Source organism: Aedes albopictus, chromosome 3 (assembly GCF_035046485.1).
Source record: "Aedes albopictus strain Foshan chromosome 3, AalbF5, whole genome shotgun sequence".
Lineage (NCBI taxonomy): Eukaryota > Metazoa > Arthropoda > Insecta > Diptera > Culicidae > Aedes > Aedes albopictus.
In genome coordinates this window covers 48148858-48164555 of record NC_085138.1, presented here as the reverse complement: position 1 = coordinate 48164555, position 15698 = coordinate 48148858, and the positions used below count along the sequence as shown (strand labels likewise).

Sequence of the window (15698 nt, the reverse complement as noted above, 5' to 3'; positions counted from 1 at the left end):
CTTTTGACCAGTGACTTTTTTTGGATGCCTATCAAAATATGGGGATAGACTTGAGAATCGATGAACATTCTTTGCCACAAAGTGATACCCCTCCATAAATTTTTTCAGGCATTCCATCAAAGGTTCCTTCTGAACTCCTCCATAAATTTCTTCAAATTTTCCTACGGATGTTTTCTCAGATTCCTCTTAGAGTTCTTTCTGAGATTAATTCAGGAGCTCGTTCTGCTCCAGGACTGCCTTCAGATATTGATCTAAGAGTTCTTTCTAAGATTTCTCCAGAGGTTCCTTCGAAGGACTTCCAGGAGTTCCTACTGTAACACGACGTTTTGGGACACCCTAAGGTGAAGGTACCGCACTATCATTTGCTTAATGATGATTCAGTGTGGGTCTGAACCGTCGTTCATCCGGTCGCCTGTTGATTTAGCACCGTTTATATAATTAAAAAATCAATTTTGTAATACTATTTGGAAATAAATAAGTTTCATCTGAATTCGTTCGTTACAACGTGGGGGCTCAACCGGGATTAACCGACAATTGGATTTTCACTATGGACTTATCAACAATTGAACGCCGTTTAGTGGATATCGAAGCTAGTATCAAGAAACTGGAACGATGTTTTGCCATGATATTCAATAGCAGTTTGATGGACAAAGCGATGCAGATACCGGACACAGCTACGAAGGCACGCGACGATGGAAAAGAACAATTGGATTCAAATGCAGGCAACGATTGTATTACAACATTGGCTCAGGTCGCGGCACCGCACGATCATACCCAACCAGCGGAGATGAACAATACTCTTCATATCACACAACCAGCAGCAGTTGTGAGCAAGGCAATAATCATCCATCCGAAAAACGTCACTAAACCGCACTTCGACGGCTGTTGTGAATATTTCACTGCAGCGGAATTTTTGGACCGATTCGATCAGTACCTGATTTTCGAAAACCGAGAGCTGAAAGATGATGAACGTATTGGAGTGATGTATGAATGCTTGCAAGGTGAACCAAAGCTTTGGTTTCGCGCCTTTAAATATCGCTTTAGCAGTTGGAGAGTATTCAAGCAGCTATTTTTGATGAGATTTTGGGGATGTGCTGGCCAAAGGAATTTCATGTCAAAAATGGTAAATGGGACATATGTGCAGAAAGGAAGAAAGTCGCGCATGTCAGCATATTTCATTCGCTTCCTGAATAATGCACAGTATTTGGAATTGGCGCCGACGGAGGATAAAGTGATACGCCTGATGATGAACCATTTCCCAGCTCACGTTCAAGAATTGCTACAGCACAACCGAGACATAACATATGTTTATAATACCCTGGTGATGGTGGATCAAGCGGCCAACGAATCACTATCATCTTCGCAAAATGACCGTTCTGGCGGGGGGAAGTTGTAACACGACGTTTTGGGACACCCTAAGGTGAAGGTACCGCACGATCATTTGCTTGATGATGATTCAGTGTGGGTCTGAACCGTCGTTCATCCGGTCGCCTGTTGATTTAGCACCGTTTATATAATTAAAAATCAATTTTGTAATACTATTTGGAAATAAATAAGTTTCATCTGAATTCGTTCGTTACACTACTGAAATAACTACAGCCGTTTTTTGGCGTTCTCCAGGAATTACAGTATGGGACAATAAAAAAGGAATCTCAGAAAGAACTTCTTGAAAAGCTACAGAAGAAACTTTAAAAAAAACCGCAGAAGAAATTGCTGGAGTAATTCCCAGAAAATGAAATCATAAAAGTAACTTCTTGATGAGGTTTTGATATATGTATATCAAAACCTCATCAAGAAAATACTTTTATGATTTCATTTTCTGAAAATTGGAGTTTTTCTTGGATTCCTTTAGAAGCTCCTGCGAGGATTCCCTCAAGAGTTTCTTTACGGATACCTCCTGGAGTTACTTCTGCGATTCCTTCATTTTTGTCCAAATTAATCAGGAGTTGCTTCTGAGATTTATCCAAGAGTTCCTTCAAAGATTTCTCCTACTGCGTCGATATTATGGAAGCCCAATCACTGCACTACCACTAGTCTGATCAGGAGAGATTCGTCAGATTTGCACTACGTAACTTGCCGTGGAACGATCCGCAGAATATGCCACCGCATGAGAGCCGAAATCAACTGATTGGGCTGGATACATTGATACAAAGAAGAAAACGAGAAGAAAACTATCTTCAAAGCTAAACTACTTGCTGCTGAAATTGATGCGCCAAACTTGCTGGGTGCTTTCATAAGGATCTTCTAAAGGAGTCTTATCAATCCTGAAAGTTTCCCACGAGAAACTCTTGTAGGATTTCTTATTGAAAAGACAATGCAAACCGGCTTCAGCCAGAGGCTGTACAGACTGAACCAGTGAAGAGAATTGTCAGATAAAAGAGGCACAAATCAAGCAACAAAGAAGGCGCGACGATTACTCTTTATCCCTACTGGTAACAGATAATGACATGATCTCGAAATTTTTTGTTGCAGACAAAACGGAAGCTGAATTTGTTACGTACTTTTCAACTCATGAATAATCAATTATTACTAACCCAAATTCGAAACTGTTTGATGATAGAGCTTCATCAGAGTTGCAGTGATTACCGAGTCGAAGTTACCGTTCGAGAATAGCAATGCAAGGCTTGAAAATCTCCAAACTCGTGGTGTACGATTATTTTCAAGTTGGGACAAACTTATGTCGCATTGAGTGGATTGTCGCAACAAATACAGGTTGTGACATTGTCTTCATTGTTGCACGATGGTTGAATTTTGATTCACTGTACTGAACATAACTTACACTAGACTACAGACAACACATACGACAGCCAGTGTTTTCCAGAATTTTCCGTTCGACGAAAAGTTTTCTCCGACTGGAGTGGGAATTGAACCCATGCTCCGTGGCTAAGCGGCTGGCGCCACTACCCGCATGGTCACGAAGCTAGACGAAAAATAAAAAAAAATCCAGCCAATTCTCTCGGAAGTATTTCAAATCAATGTTCAAGAAAGAGCTTCTGCTGCTCAAATATCAAAAATAATCCTACATACAAAAAGCTTCCGGAGAGTCACAGAAGGATTTCTTGTGAAGCTTGATTTATTTATTATCTGGACGCAAGAAACCGGAGCTATCTCGGAAATATGTTATTGTATTAAAAAAATGTTTTGCACTCAAAATTTAGGATATTTATTGAACTATAAAATAAAAATGGCGTTGAAATTGTTCCGACTTGATTTTAATAAAATCTCGAACCTTTCTTCGAATACCACTAATCATGTCTTGGACAGTCTGTTGAAAAACTTGAGTGGCCATTTTCTTCCACTATATCTTTATCTCTGTTGCATTTCGAACCACCTCTCCACTTTTTTTCACTCTTCTTCAACTTCTGCTTGCCAATTGCCCAAAATTTCTCAATTGGGAGGAACTGAGGGCAATTTGAGAAATTGATGTCCTTTTTCATGGAATCCACCCCGTTGCCTCGAAAACAATGTAGCTATTCTCCACTGTTGTGGCAACTTGTCAAATTAGGCCGAAAAGGTACAGGTCCATTGGGAGCTATAATTAACGGAAGAACACAGTCTTTCAAGCACTTTTGCTTGTAAATTTTGGATTCCTCGGTCTTGCTTGTTACGAAAACCTTGATTTTTTGCCCAGCGCTGCGAATACCTTTGCCAAATCAGCAGTTTCCATGCAAATTCATCGGCAAAACAAACTCAAACTTGCTACATACATCATCCAGACATGTGGTTTTAAAGATCTTTTGTTCGGAAAGCTGACCTTAATCCATTTTCACGAATGTTTCATCGTCCCTGAACATGCATCCTTCGTACTATGTCAAAACCTCGTCATACAACTTCCGGGCACTTGTTTTGGTCACTAGGTTGTGTGCAGCATCCCCACAGTTGTCTCGGGACGGAGTATTTGTTAGTAGGGTAGGGTAAAGTGTGAATCATGGAGCCACTGATCCACTAAGGAGTGTATCGGAAATTAACTATAAACATTCAGGATGCTCTATCTCGAAGCATGTTTGGTCTTATCATTTCGGTTCTTCTATCAAATCTTCACAATACAGTCAAGTTTAGAATAGCCTGAAAAAAATTGAATAATGTTTAGCATTATTGAAAATATTGTAGAATGAATACATCTCACAAATTAAAGTTTTGGACAAATTGTTGTTTTTTAAAGATTTTTCAGCGTTTCAATAACCTGTAGCGAATAAAACTTGTACGGCGAAAAATCCAAAAAATATTAATTATTGTTAGCAGTTATGTACACATAACATATCACCGAACACCAACTTAAAAAAAAATATTTATGATCGAAAAACCCTCAACATTTAAAAAATGACCGAAAAAAACACTAATTTTTTGTCGAACTTTGACAGTCTGTTTTAAATATCTTCAAAGGTTATACAATTCCGTTCTCTATTAAAGCTACCTCGTCGTTAAGTTTAAAAACATTTCCAATTAAAAAAAAAATGAATCATCAATTTGATGTATTTTTTATTTGCGCAATCGTGCTTTGAATGAGCATCAAAAAATAGGGTCCCTGAAAAATGACCTTTTTTCATTTTTAAGAATTGCGCTAAAATGGAATCGAATTTTTTCTTGAAAAAAATTTTTTACCTATATTATGAGCAATCTGGGAAAGAATATATTTGCGCTAATATATTTTAAAAAATCAAAAAAAAATCCATTTTTTCCGCAATTTCAAATTTTTAAGAGGTGTCCAAAATTTCAAGATCATGCGTTTAAACTTTGAGATTGATGACAATGTAAAATAATTATTTTTACAAAAGCAAAAGTGCCATTCCTTTTTCTGAGGATTTATATAGTACCTCCAAAAATAAAATTATGTATAACTTGAATAAATTATTTTTTAGGATGTTTTGAACATATATAGTTAATTTCCGATACAGTCCTTATAGTAGTTATATAAAAATAGACGTAGCGGTCTTCATCACGATTATGATTTATTTGGTCGCGATGGTCACCCCCACACAATAGTAAGGGTAATGCACATACGTCAACGTTCGTTCAATATATTAATACGGGTCAGCGCATTGATCGTTGATTTACCCGTGAAAACCGACTGACCCACGAAAATTGTCACGCGATTCTGATCCCGAATTCCGCATTTGCGTTCCCATTACTTTTACCTGAAAATCGTCCGCCACTCGAAAATCCTCGAGCAATTCTGATACCGCATTCCACTCTCGCGACCCCATCATCCTCATGAGAAAACCAACCGATCCACGAAAATAGTTGTGCGCTTCTCATAATTTAAAAAGGGACATGTGGGTTAATCCGAAAAGTAACTCTTGAAGATATCCAAGAAGCTAGAAAATTTTCTTTGAAAAATTGCTATTGAATACCAAGATATAATCAAGCGGAATACGAAATACACTAGAGGAAACCCACGAGGAAGTTCTCGGGGACATCAAAAAGTAATCTTGGTGAAGTTCGATGTAAAGCATAGAGAGATTCCTTCAAATTTCCATGAAGGAAGCTTAGAAGATTGGATCGTTGTTTTTTATTATTAATGAATTCTCAACAACAGATTTAGCTTGGTCGTTTTTTTTTTACTGAAAATGTAGTAACGTTAACGAGTTAAACTATACACAGCTAGTCGCGTTCGGTAAATTTTACCGAAATTTCATCGGCTGAGCGTTTGGTATTGGTTTTTTACCGAAATTCTGTGAAAATTACCAAATTTCGGAAAATTGTTATCGTTTATCTGTCAAATTTTAACGGAATTTCACCGAATTTTTGCGGTAAAAAAATTAACGGTTGAGATTTCGGTAAAATATTACCGAAGCCAGTGATTTTTTTTTAGGTGTGTAATAAATGGTAAATATCGATAACCGACATTAGCGGAGCCAGCTTTTTCTTTTTTCTTACTCACTCTCCTATACATGCAGGAAAATGAGCGAGATGAAAGAGGAGGCAAGCTGCCCCCTCTTCCATCTGTTTCTTTCTCGTGTATGTTTAGGAGAGTGAGTAAGAAAAAAGAAAATGCTGGCTCCGCTATTGATAACCGATTCAATCGATCCAAATCTGCTGTTAAGTATTTAGTCTGTACCGTCTACCTCATCTGATCTGAACATTTTTTTTTATTTTGCATAAAGCACATCGTTCAAACTAAAAATGGTTCAAACGTCATTCTGGTCATGGAACAGGGTGAAACAAATCGCAGAATCAAAACAAAACAGCAAAAAGAGTTACCATCAGTGTGTTTTTCTTTGCCCACATGGTTACTAGAGGTTCAAATAAAAAAATGAAGCCCGTTGGTTTGCATAAGGTGTCGTTGAAACCAACGTGGGTAGGTAGACGGTAGTAAGAAAAATACTGAAATCAGTAAAAAATATACTGAGTAGGACCTTCAAAATCTAAGTGTTAACAGGAGTGTTGCGTCCACCGCAAATTAAATTGAACTGAATTCTCACAAAATTGTACCACATAACACCAACTGAACCATTGTGTCTCACTACATGATTTTTGCCCGTATTGAATTGTATGCTCTCCCCATATCTGTTTTATATAGCAATAAAAAGTAGTTATCACCATCTCTCTGACCCGTCCGGTCGTGAATACACACCGTTTGGAAGTGAATTGACGAAGTGAACCCCTTTATCTATCGACCGAAAATTCCCAGTGATCGTGTTTCTTCCCGCGAACCAGTGCTCTATCCCGAGTTCCGTCCACTCCGCCGCTGTAGGCGCAAACTCTATCGAAGAGGAGTTCGTACGTGGACAAGGAGAAAATTTGAAAAAAAAAAAAAGATCATCTTGCTTCAATCCATTTAAGTTCTTAAACGAAGAAGACAATTCATCTGCGCTCCTAAAATTTTCTTAAAATTCATTCAGTAGTAGTAAATATAAAAAATATTATATGTTTTATACGGGATGAATGACCCACAAAAGGTTAAAATCCCTGGTAATAAACAAACAACAACATTATATGTTTTATTGATTTGACAATTCCCTTGCAAATTTCTCAGGCAATTCTTTTGGAGACTTCTATGGTTATGCTCTGGAGACTTCTTCGACATTCCTTTGGAAATTTCTTCGTCTATACTCATAGAAATTCTTTCCATGATTATTGTGGCATTCTTTGCAAACTCCTTCCGTATTTCCCTCGGTATATTCTTTGAAAGTTCCTCCGGAAATTTACTTGTGACATCCTTAGGAAATTTGTTAGTATTTTTTGTTTAACTTTATCAGCAACTGTTTTACAATATATTAAGGCAATTCCTTTAAGAATTGATTCAGTAATTCTTCGAAACTTCTGTTTAAATTCTTTTGGTATTATTTTTGCCAGAATTCTAGAAATTCCTTAGATATTTTTTTATTTAACATTTCGTTAGTATTTTTTTTTCTTTTTTTGTGAATTTTGCAATTATTTTAAAATTAATTAGGCGAATATTTTGAAAACTATTTCTGTGATTCACTGAAATTTCTTGAAAATTCCCTCGATAGTTTCTCCGCAAATTTAATTGAATTGCCATTAGGAATTCCCTTGTATTTTTGCTTTATTATTACGTCAGCAACTCTTTTACAGTTTCTCTTTGAAGCTGCTTAAGCAATTTTAAAATTTAATTACAATTCCTTCAGCAATTCCAATTGGATTTTTTTAATTTCCAAAGGAATTTTGTAGAAAATTTTCAAAATGGCCGAATGAAGTAATAGAGCGATTCCAAGCAACAGCATCAAAATTAAGGAAATTTTTTAATTCATGATTTTCTATTGAACTGAACCTTTGCACAGTTTTTCAGTTCCATCTAAATCGCCATTTTTCGATATCAAATTTTTATTTTGAATCACGACTAACTTTTCAAAAGGGTGTATGTGAAAATGGTTCAAAAACATTCAAAAATCTGCACAGCCAAAATGGTTCGTTCGATTGCTATGAATTTTTCAGCAAAGTAAGATAACTAAATGGTGATTCCTAAGAAAATATACACTGTGAAAAAACATCTTTTTTAACATTAAAAAATATCATTTTTGTCACAAAAACTCAAATATCTCAAAACCCTATCTTTTTACCAACGTATTTTTTTTAGGGAAGACGGTCCATTGTATTAGCAATCTACCAGAAAAATTTGGTGATGGTAAACTAATAAACAAAAAAGTTATAACATTTCAAATATTTCACAATTTTCACATTTGGTAAATATTTTTTTCTGTGTAAATTCAAGACCAACAATTGAAAAGGCCTCATCAACATTGCGTAAACAAACACGTTTCCGTCGACTTAAGGCCTTCTGAGCTCCACCCACGCATCTCACCACCATTAACAGAAAGCTTGATGTTTGCGCTTTCTGTTAGTGGTGGTGAGGTGTGTGGGTGGAGCTCAAAAGGCCTCAAATCGACAGAAACATGTTTGTTTACAAAATGTTGATGCGGCCTTTTCAATTGTTGGTCTGGAATTATTTCGGTCGTAAATCGCAGTTTGGGGCTGTCCATAAACCACGTGGTCATTTTTTTGTACTTCTCAACACCCCCCCCCACCCACCCCCCCCCCCCCCGCGTGGTCATTGGTCCATACATTTTTTTTATTTGTCCATACAAAATGGTCATTGGCCGAACCCCCCCCCCCCCCTCATGACCACGTGGTTTATGGACAGCCCCTTTGATGCTGTTTTTATTGTTCAGCAAAGTTAGATAACTAAATGGTGATTTCTAAGAAAATATACACTGTGAAAAAAAATCTTTTTTTAACATTAAAAAATATCATTTTTGACACAAAAACTCAAATATCTCAAAACCCTATCTTTTTACCAACGTATTTTTTTTAGGGAAAACGGTCCATTGTATTAGCAATCTACCATAAAAATTTGGTGACGATAAACTAATAAACAAAAAAGTTATGACAATTCAAACAATTCGGCACAAACATTTCAAAAGGACGTAACTGCATTTGGAAGTAATACCTTCTTTCAAAGCTGTAGGTCGTACTGCCTTCCTTACACTCAAACTACCGTGGTTGTCGGAAAGAGGAGAGTTTTTCCCATCTGGTACTTGTTGTGAAAAACATGGAAATCATAACACATGATACACAGCTTTATAAGAAGGTGATGATTCCAAAAGCAGTTACGCCCTTTTGAAATGTAGGTGTCGAATTTACAATTTTCACATTTAGTAATAATTTTTTTTAGTGTAAATTATTTCGGCCGGAAATCGCAGTTTGATGCTGATTTTATTGTTAATGGCCTTGCGTCAGTAAAACAAGCTGTTTTAATTATGTATTATGTATATTATATGTACAGTAATGTTCCGATTTTATCACGCCCTCCGCGCATTAGTCGTTTATTCATTAATTTGCTGTTACATTTGAGGACAAGTGTTTTCCCTGTTCTTGAAGATGAATGTTGAAAGCGTGTTTTCAACGTTAAAAATATTGGAATGAGCATAGATGTTGAAGAATATTTCAAAGCATTTTTGAAAAGGGGCGTGATTAAATTGTTTAAACAGATGTCGCTGATGGTATGGTGGCATGACTCTCTGCACTTAGCACTTCTGGCAATTTCTCAGTTGTTGTCGTTTTTGAACTTCCTTCGCCCTGCTTTACCGATGATATACAGATGGCTCGTTTGTCAAAGTCTAGACGGCAGGACGTGCAAATGCGTAAATTTGTATTCAATTTGGGCATAACCAGTCTCTTTCAGTTTATCTATGGTGCTTTCTGTGAGATTTTGTAACTCTTTTGAACATTTTTTTCATCAAACGGTCTACAAGAGAGCGTTGAGTTGAAGACCTTTGAGAAAGCGACTGTTCATGTTGTTCGTTAGATTATAATAAACAAAATCACTTATTAGTTTTAACTGACTAGTTTGGTGTTGTTTGCTTGGCTGAAGAAAAAATTTACTATAAAATTTTTAATATCCATAGCGGCAGTATTTTTTGCTTTTTCGTGAGCATTGTCATGGTATGTATACAGACAAACAAACGTAACACTGACGAAATTTTCATTAACCACGCCTTTAATGATCATTTTGAATCTTGGTTGTGGCTTTCATAACCAGAAGAATGCCCATCGTTTTTCTTTGCGTTTGACGTTTCACACTAGCGCCTTCTGATGACGACATTGCACAACGCAGTGTTTCGTGAAACATTTCCACCAGGTGGTGGTAGTGTGAACTGGGCGATGAATTTTCACGAAAATTGTGCTAGGCGTTTCGTCTGTTTGTCTGTGGTATGTACCTCTCATGCATTTGTTGTTGTTGAAGTTACTTGCATTCTTCCGATCATAAAGTCTGTTCTCTAAGAGGTAATTTATTTTGCAGATCAACTAGACGTATACGCGTATATTTAAAACTTTTATTATGCAGCTTTCGTTCTAAAAATAAGTTTAATTCCATTTTTCTTATGATCAACAGCTTTTCAACACTATCAAGGGATTTTTTCACCAGTCACGTACAATAAAAAGTATGTCACTCTCAATATTTTTGATCACAACACTGGATCGCGTCTAAGTTTCAAATAGATAGAGTCTTGTACCATTTGGGCAGGTGTACCTATTTTGGGCACTTGCCGCTATAACTAAGTTAATTTCAAACCGGTTGATTTGAAATTTGGTACAGAGTTAGGCACGTACAGTATCTAACTCTGTACAAAAATTCAAATCAATCGTTTTGAAATTGACTTAGTTATAGCAGCAAGTGCCCAAAATAGGTACATCTGCCCAAATGGTACAAGACCCTACTATAGTAATTATGAATAATCAAACCAAAATATCATGAAAACAACTTGTTTAATTCAGGCGGTAGCCTTTACAATAAAATCAGCATCAAAATATAATTCTCGAAAGAATTTACACAGAAAAAAATTTTTTTTTTGTTACTAAATGTAAAAATTGTGAAATGTTTGAAATGTCATAACTTTTTTGTTTATCAGTTTACCATCACCAAAATTGTATGGTAGATAGCTGATATAATGGGCCATTTTCCCTAAAAAATTGACGCTGGTAAAAAGATAGGGTTTTGAGATATTTGAGTTTTTGTGACAAAGATCATATTTTTTAAAGAAAAAAAAAGATTTTTTTTACAGTGTATATTTTCTAAGGAATCATCATTTAGTTATCTAACTTTGCTGAAAAATTCATGACAATCGAACAATCCGTTTTTGCTGTACAGCTTTTAAAATATGTTTGAACTATTTTCGCATACACCCTTTTGAAAAGTTAGTCGTGAGTGAATATGAAGGTTTGATATCGAAAAATGGCGATTTAGATGAAATTGAAAAACTGTGCAAAGTTTCAGATATTTTTGAAATGGTCGCTCAGGATCGACTAACATGACTCCGTGGAATTCCTCAATAAAAACATTACCAAATTAATTCCCGAAGAAAATTTTGAACGAATTGCTGAAGGATTTCCAAAAATAATTGTTTGAAAATATTCTAAATGAATGGTCCAAGGAATTTCCAGAAGATTGTCGACTATAATACAATGAAATTACAGAAAGAATTTATATCAACTTGCCGAGAAAAAATCCAAAGGCAAACTTAAGGAATTCTCAAATGAATTGTCGACGGAATTTAGAAAGAATAACCGAAGAAATTATCAATGAAATACCAAAAGGAACTTCCAAAAGAAATTGGCGAATAAATTTAAAAAAAAAACACTGAATAACAGCACAAAGCAAGTGTCAGAAAAAATCTTAAAATTATAAGCACAACTTTGCAGCCTAGACATTTTCAAATTTCCATATGGAACAGATGCAAAGATAAACTTTATTTTCACATATACCCTGCTCTAATATATTGACATCAAATAATGCAGTTAATTGCCTTCATTATAGGTTAAAATTAAATAAAGTAGAAGTTTTTTTTACAAAAAAGGCCTGATTTCGTGATAGGTCACCATTCACCGTGGTTGTAGGGACCCATTCATCATGTATCAGAAGCTTAATTTTATTTTGTTTAAAAATAATCAAAACAATTAAGTCAAGTGAGTTTAATAAATATAAATAAAAATAAATATATTTAGAAAAACGAATATTCATATTTTCCAATTTTTCTAGTTATATGGGACAATATGGGCCACGGGAAATGGAGACCGTTGATTTTTAGATTATCCTTTTACCGTGCCATTGTTTTTTTTTTTCAATTAAAAGGTAGGAGTAATCGTATTTTCTAGTTAAATTGTGTTAATGTTATGTGAATTGATTTGCTTCTTGGGAAAATAAAATCGTTATTACATTTAGTTTATCGCTTGAATCACGAAGATTCTAGAACAGTCTATAATAAAGAACTTGCACAAAATGTCTTGCACTTTTGGCATATTTTAAACACAAAATATCTATCTGCAAATGTGCTTCAAAGGAGCATAGTATAATTGTCTCCGCCAACAGGTTCATTCTACAGATAGGTATTCTTCCGGATGTAGAATCTGAACCTAGATACGCCAACGAACAGCAATATTCAATTTCGCATCCACCACAAGTAGGTACTCTTCTTCAATCTACAAAATATACTCTAGCCATTTTCAGTGGTTGCTGGATAGTGACCATGGCTTTCCATTTTATTTCTTGGTCTGACCAACGGTCGTTGATGGATGGATGTGGGTGGGTAAAGCAGGTAACGGAGGAACGCTTTCCGCATAAGGATTTCAATCGGATCCAGCGTCAGCGTCCGAGTCGTCGTGGATTGTACACCATCCGGTCCGGTGTTTTGTTCTTCCTGGGAAACTACTCACTTGCTGGTTGCCGCCGGGGGGGGGGGGGGGGGGGGGGGGGGGGTTCGCTGAAAGCAGGTATCTTTTCCACTCTGTCCTCTTCAATCCAACTTCAGCACCGTGTACCGTAATGCGGTGGTATATTGGTGGAAGCCAGCTATAGCAATGTGTAGTGTTCCCACCAAGATTCCCACATTTCTCGCCTTTTCGGAACAGCCAAGACAATTCAAACTTTAAAAAATCTTCAGTACTCCAGCGATACACAAAACTTACCCTTGCTTCCCGTTCATATTCTGAAATCTTCCGTTCACAAATAAACACCAATTGCACTTTCATAATCACAATCAATTTATTACTAAACAATTAACAAACCGTTCACCCACGTCCGTTCGTGTCAAGCATCGTTCATAAACTGATGAATAACCGTCCCGCTGTGCTGTACCTTCCTCCCGTACCGTTTTCCTCTTCATTCATTTACCTTCCCATTCATACTCGCCTTCCTTTTCTCTCCTTCGAGTCGTCGTCGTCGTCGTCGCGCCGTTGCTTCGCAGCACGCCTTCCGATCCGAACACGCATCGTTTCATGGACTCCCGAACGCGCGAGGCTCATATTCGAAAATTCAATAGGGCTGTGCTATGTTTTTTTTTTTAATGCAAAATAAGAACATGCAAATTTTGTATTTTCAATCAAAACATTTTCTCTACTCAATCTGTATCACTACACAATGAATTCAAAGAGGTGACCATTTTTATCGTCTCAAATTTCCTTCGCTTCCATTCCAGTGAAAAGGTTTTTGTTTTATACCGCCTTCTGTAGGTAGAACGGGTACCGCTTGGGGGAGGTGCGGTAATAAAGATTAAAATAAGTGGTACAATGTTTAGCTTTGCTTGGAGAATTGAAATATAAGTAAGAGAAACGGATGAAATAAAAAAAAACCGGTTTGAAGTTTTCCTTTACTTCAATTACAACTTTGTACTTAGTTTTCAGGGAAAGAACGAGAACATGGCAAATTTAGTGATTCAAGGATTCTGACCAAACTTAAATTAAATTATAATCAGAGTGCTACTAGAGGAAACTGCATGGAACAGGAGACTTAACCGTTAACAAATGTTTCTAATGATTTTATTTCTGATCATACTGATGTAAGTACGACAAGTATTCGACAGAGAAATCGTTTTCAAAGAAGACAAAGATTGATCAAAGAAGAGAATTCCCAGGTTAAATAATTTATGCTGTAACAGATGTACGAGGTAAGTGCCCCAGCCTAATATTTCAAACCGTATTTACCCGGCTTAGGAAATCATACATCACCAAAAATCAAATATTTGAGCAATAAAACTGTCTGCTTACCTTGTTCGCCGGGAGGGCTGCCCTTGAACCGCGCTGACTCGATGCTTTTCACGTTCAACTATAGCCCAGTTTCTATCCAGTCTCCGTTGATCTCCAATTACTCCCCGCTGAACGAACGAACGAACCAACGCAACGCAACGTACGATAGTAGTATTCTCCCGGTTCAACTAAGCCGCCGGGGCTGGCTGGGGAAAAATCAACTAAAGCAAAGCCAACAACCAGAGCACTTTTTTCACATTGATTCTCGCACTCACTTCAAAACCGCAGCAACAGTGAATCAAGCCGGCAGCCGAACTAAATATGTACAAACACTCCACCGGATAGAGATCTATTTACACCAGGGTACTGCCTTAACCGCAACGCCAGCAGCAGCAGCAGCAACCGGCGCAATTACATTGAATCATTAGTGATTTTTTCCCACTTTTACACACGCTTAATCACTAAACACTGATAACACTGGTGTTTAACACGGCCGAAGGAGGGCTGGATAGGGGGAGCACCTCGCGCTGACCAAAGAAACGCACTCCAGCGATCTGTAAAGAATGTGCACATCAGAAAGTGGTCTACATTGTGGGAATAGCCTTATATCCTAACAAATTGAATATCTTTTAGAAGTAACGTTTGATTTTGACCATAATCAGTATCTTTCAAAATTTATAAAATTTGCTACAACGACGTATAAACCAAGAGAATCCGAGCAGATCCCAACACCAAAATTATTATTATTATTATTCTATTTGATTATTTTGAAAGTGAACAGCAATTTTTGTTTGAAACTGCCAAAAATGTAAAAACATTACAATTATCTAATTGGATTGTTTAGTGAATAAAATATTGCTTTCTATAGCATAATCGAGAAAACTCATTTTTATGAGTATAACTTGATTTTATTGGATTCCAATACCTTTGTTTTGATGGTTAAATTAACAAAACAGTTTTGATTTTCGTGGATAGAATGACAGTTCAATCGATAAAGTGACAGTTCGCCCCGAACAAAAAAAAAATCCCCATACAAACTTTAAATGCATTTTAAAAATGGTTCCCGGACTCCAAAAATTATGAAATTTTGGATTTCGACTAATTTTTGGGTGGAGAATCCGATTATGAAATAATCCGGATACCCCTAAAGAACCCACATGAGGCATAAATTGTCACAGCTGTAAAGGCGTGAATATTCAACTGAAAGTGACAGGTGCGATTCCCGATCGAAGGAAGGTTTTTTTCGTAATGGAAATTTCCTTGACTTTCTTGGACATAGAGTATCTTCGTGCTTACCACACAATATAAACATGCAATGTTTATTGGCAAAGGAAGCTCAGGTAGGGTTTTTATCTTATTCTCAGCTAACTAAGCGCCGACCAATAATGATAGAGGTTATTCTTGCACTTCGCGTAATACATCATGACCAGAGAAGAGAATTTTCTATCAAAAGAAGCATAAAACAAGCAACAAAGAAGGCGCGGCGATTACTCTTTATCTCAAATGGTTACCGTCGTTACCGATAATAACATGATGTCTTTTTTTTTTGTTACAAACAAAACGGAATCAAAATTCGTTGCGTACTTTTCAACTTGTGAATAATCGGTTATTACTAGGGTAAGTGTACCAGTTATCGCCATAGTGGTTCCCTATTTGGCCATAATGGTAATTTAGAAAGTTATCAAGCTTTGACCTATTATGAAAGTTTTAGTAGCAAG

General features: G+C 36.6%; 1 protein-coding gene across 2 annotated transcripts in view; it reads right to left on the bottom strand.

The window, feature by feature from the left end:
* Window positions 1-15698, bottom strand: part of LOC109405826 (adenylate cyclase type 6) — a 626637-nt gene that overhangs the window by 597806 nt on the left and 13133 nt on the right. For both annotated transcript variants that reach the window (XM_062855487.1, XM_062855488.1), the window contains exon 3: window positions 14002-14534. The gene's annotated coding sequence lies outside the window, so the exon portion shown is untranslated. The remainder of the gene's footprint in view (window positions 1-14001; window positions 14535-15698) is intronic.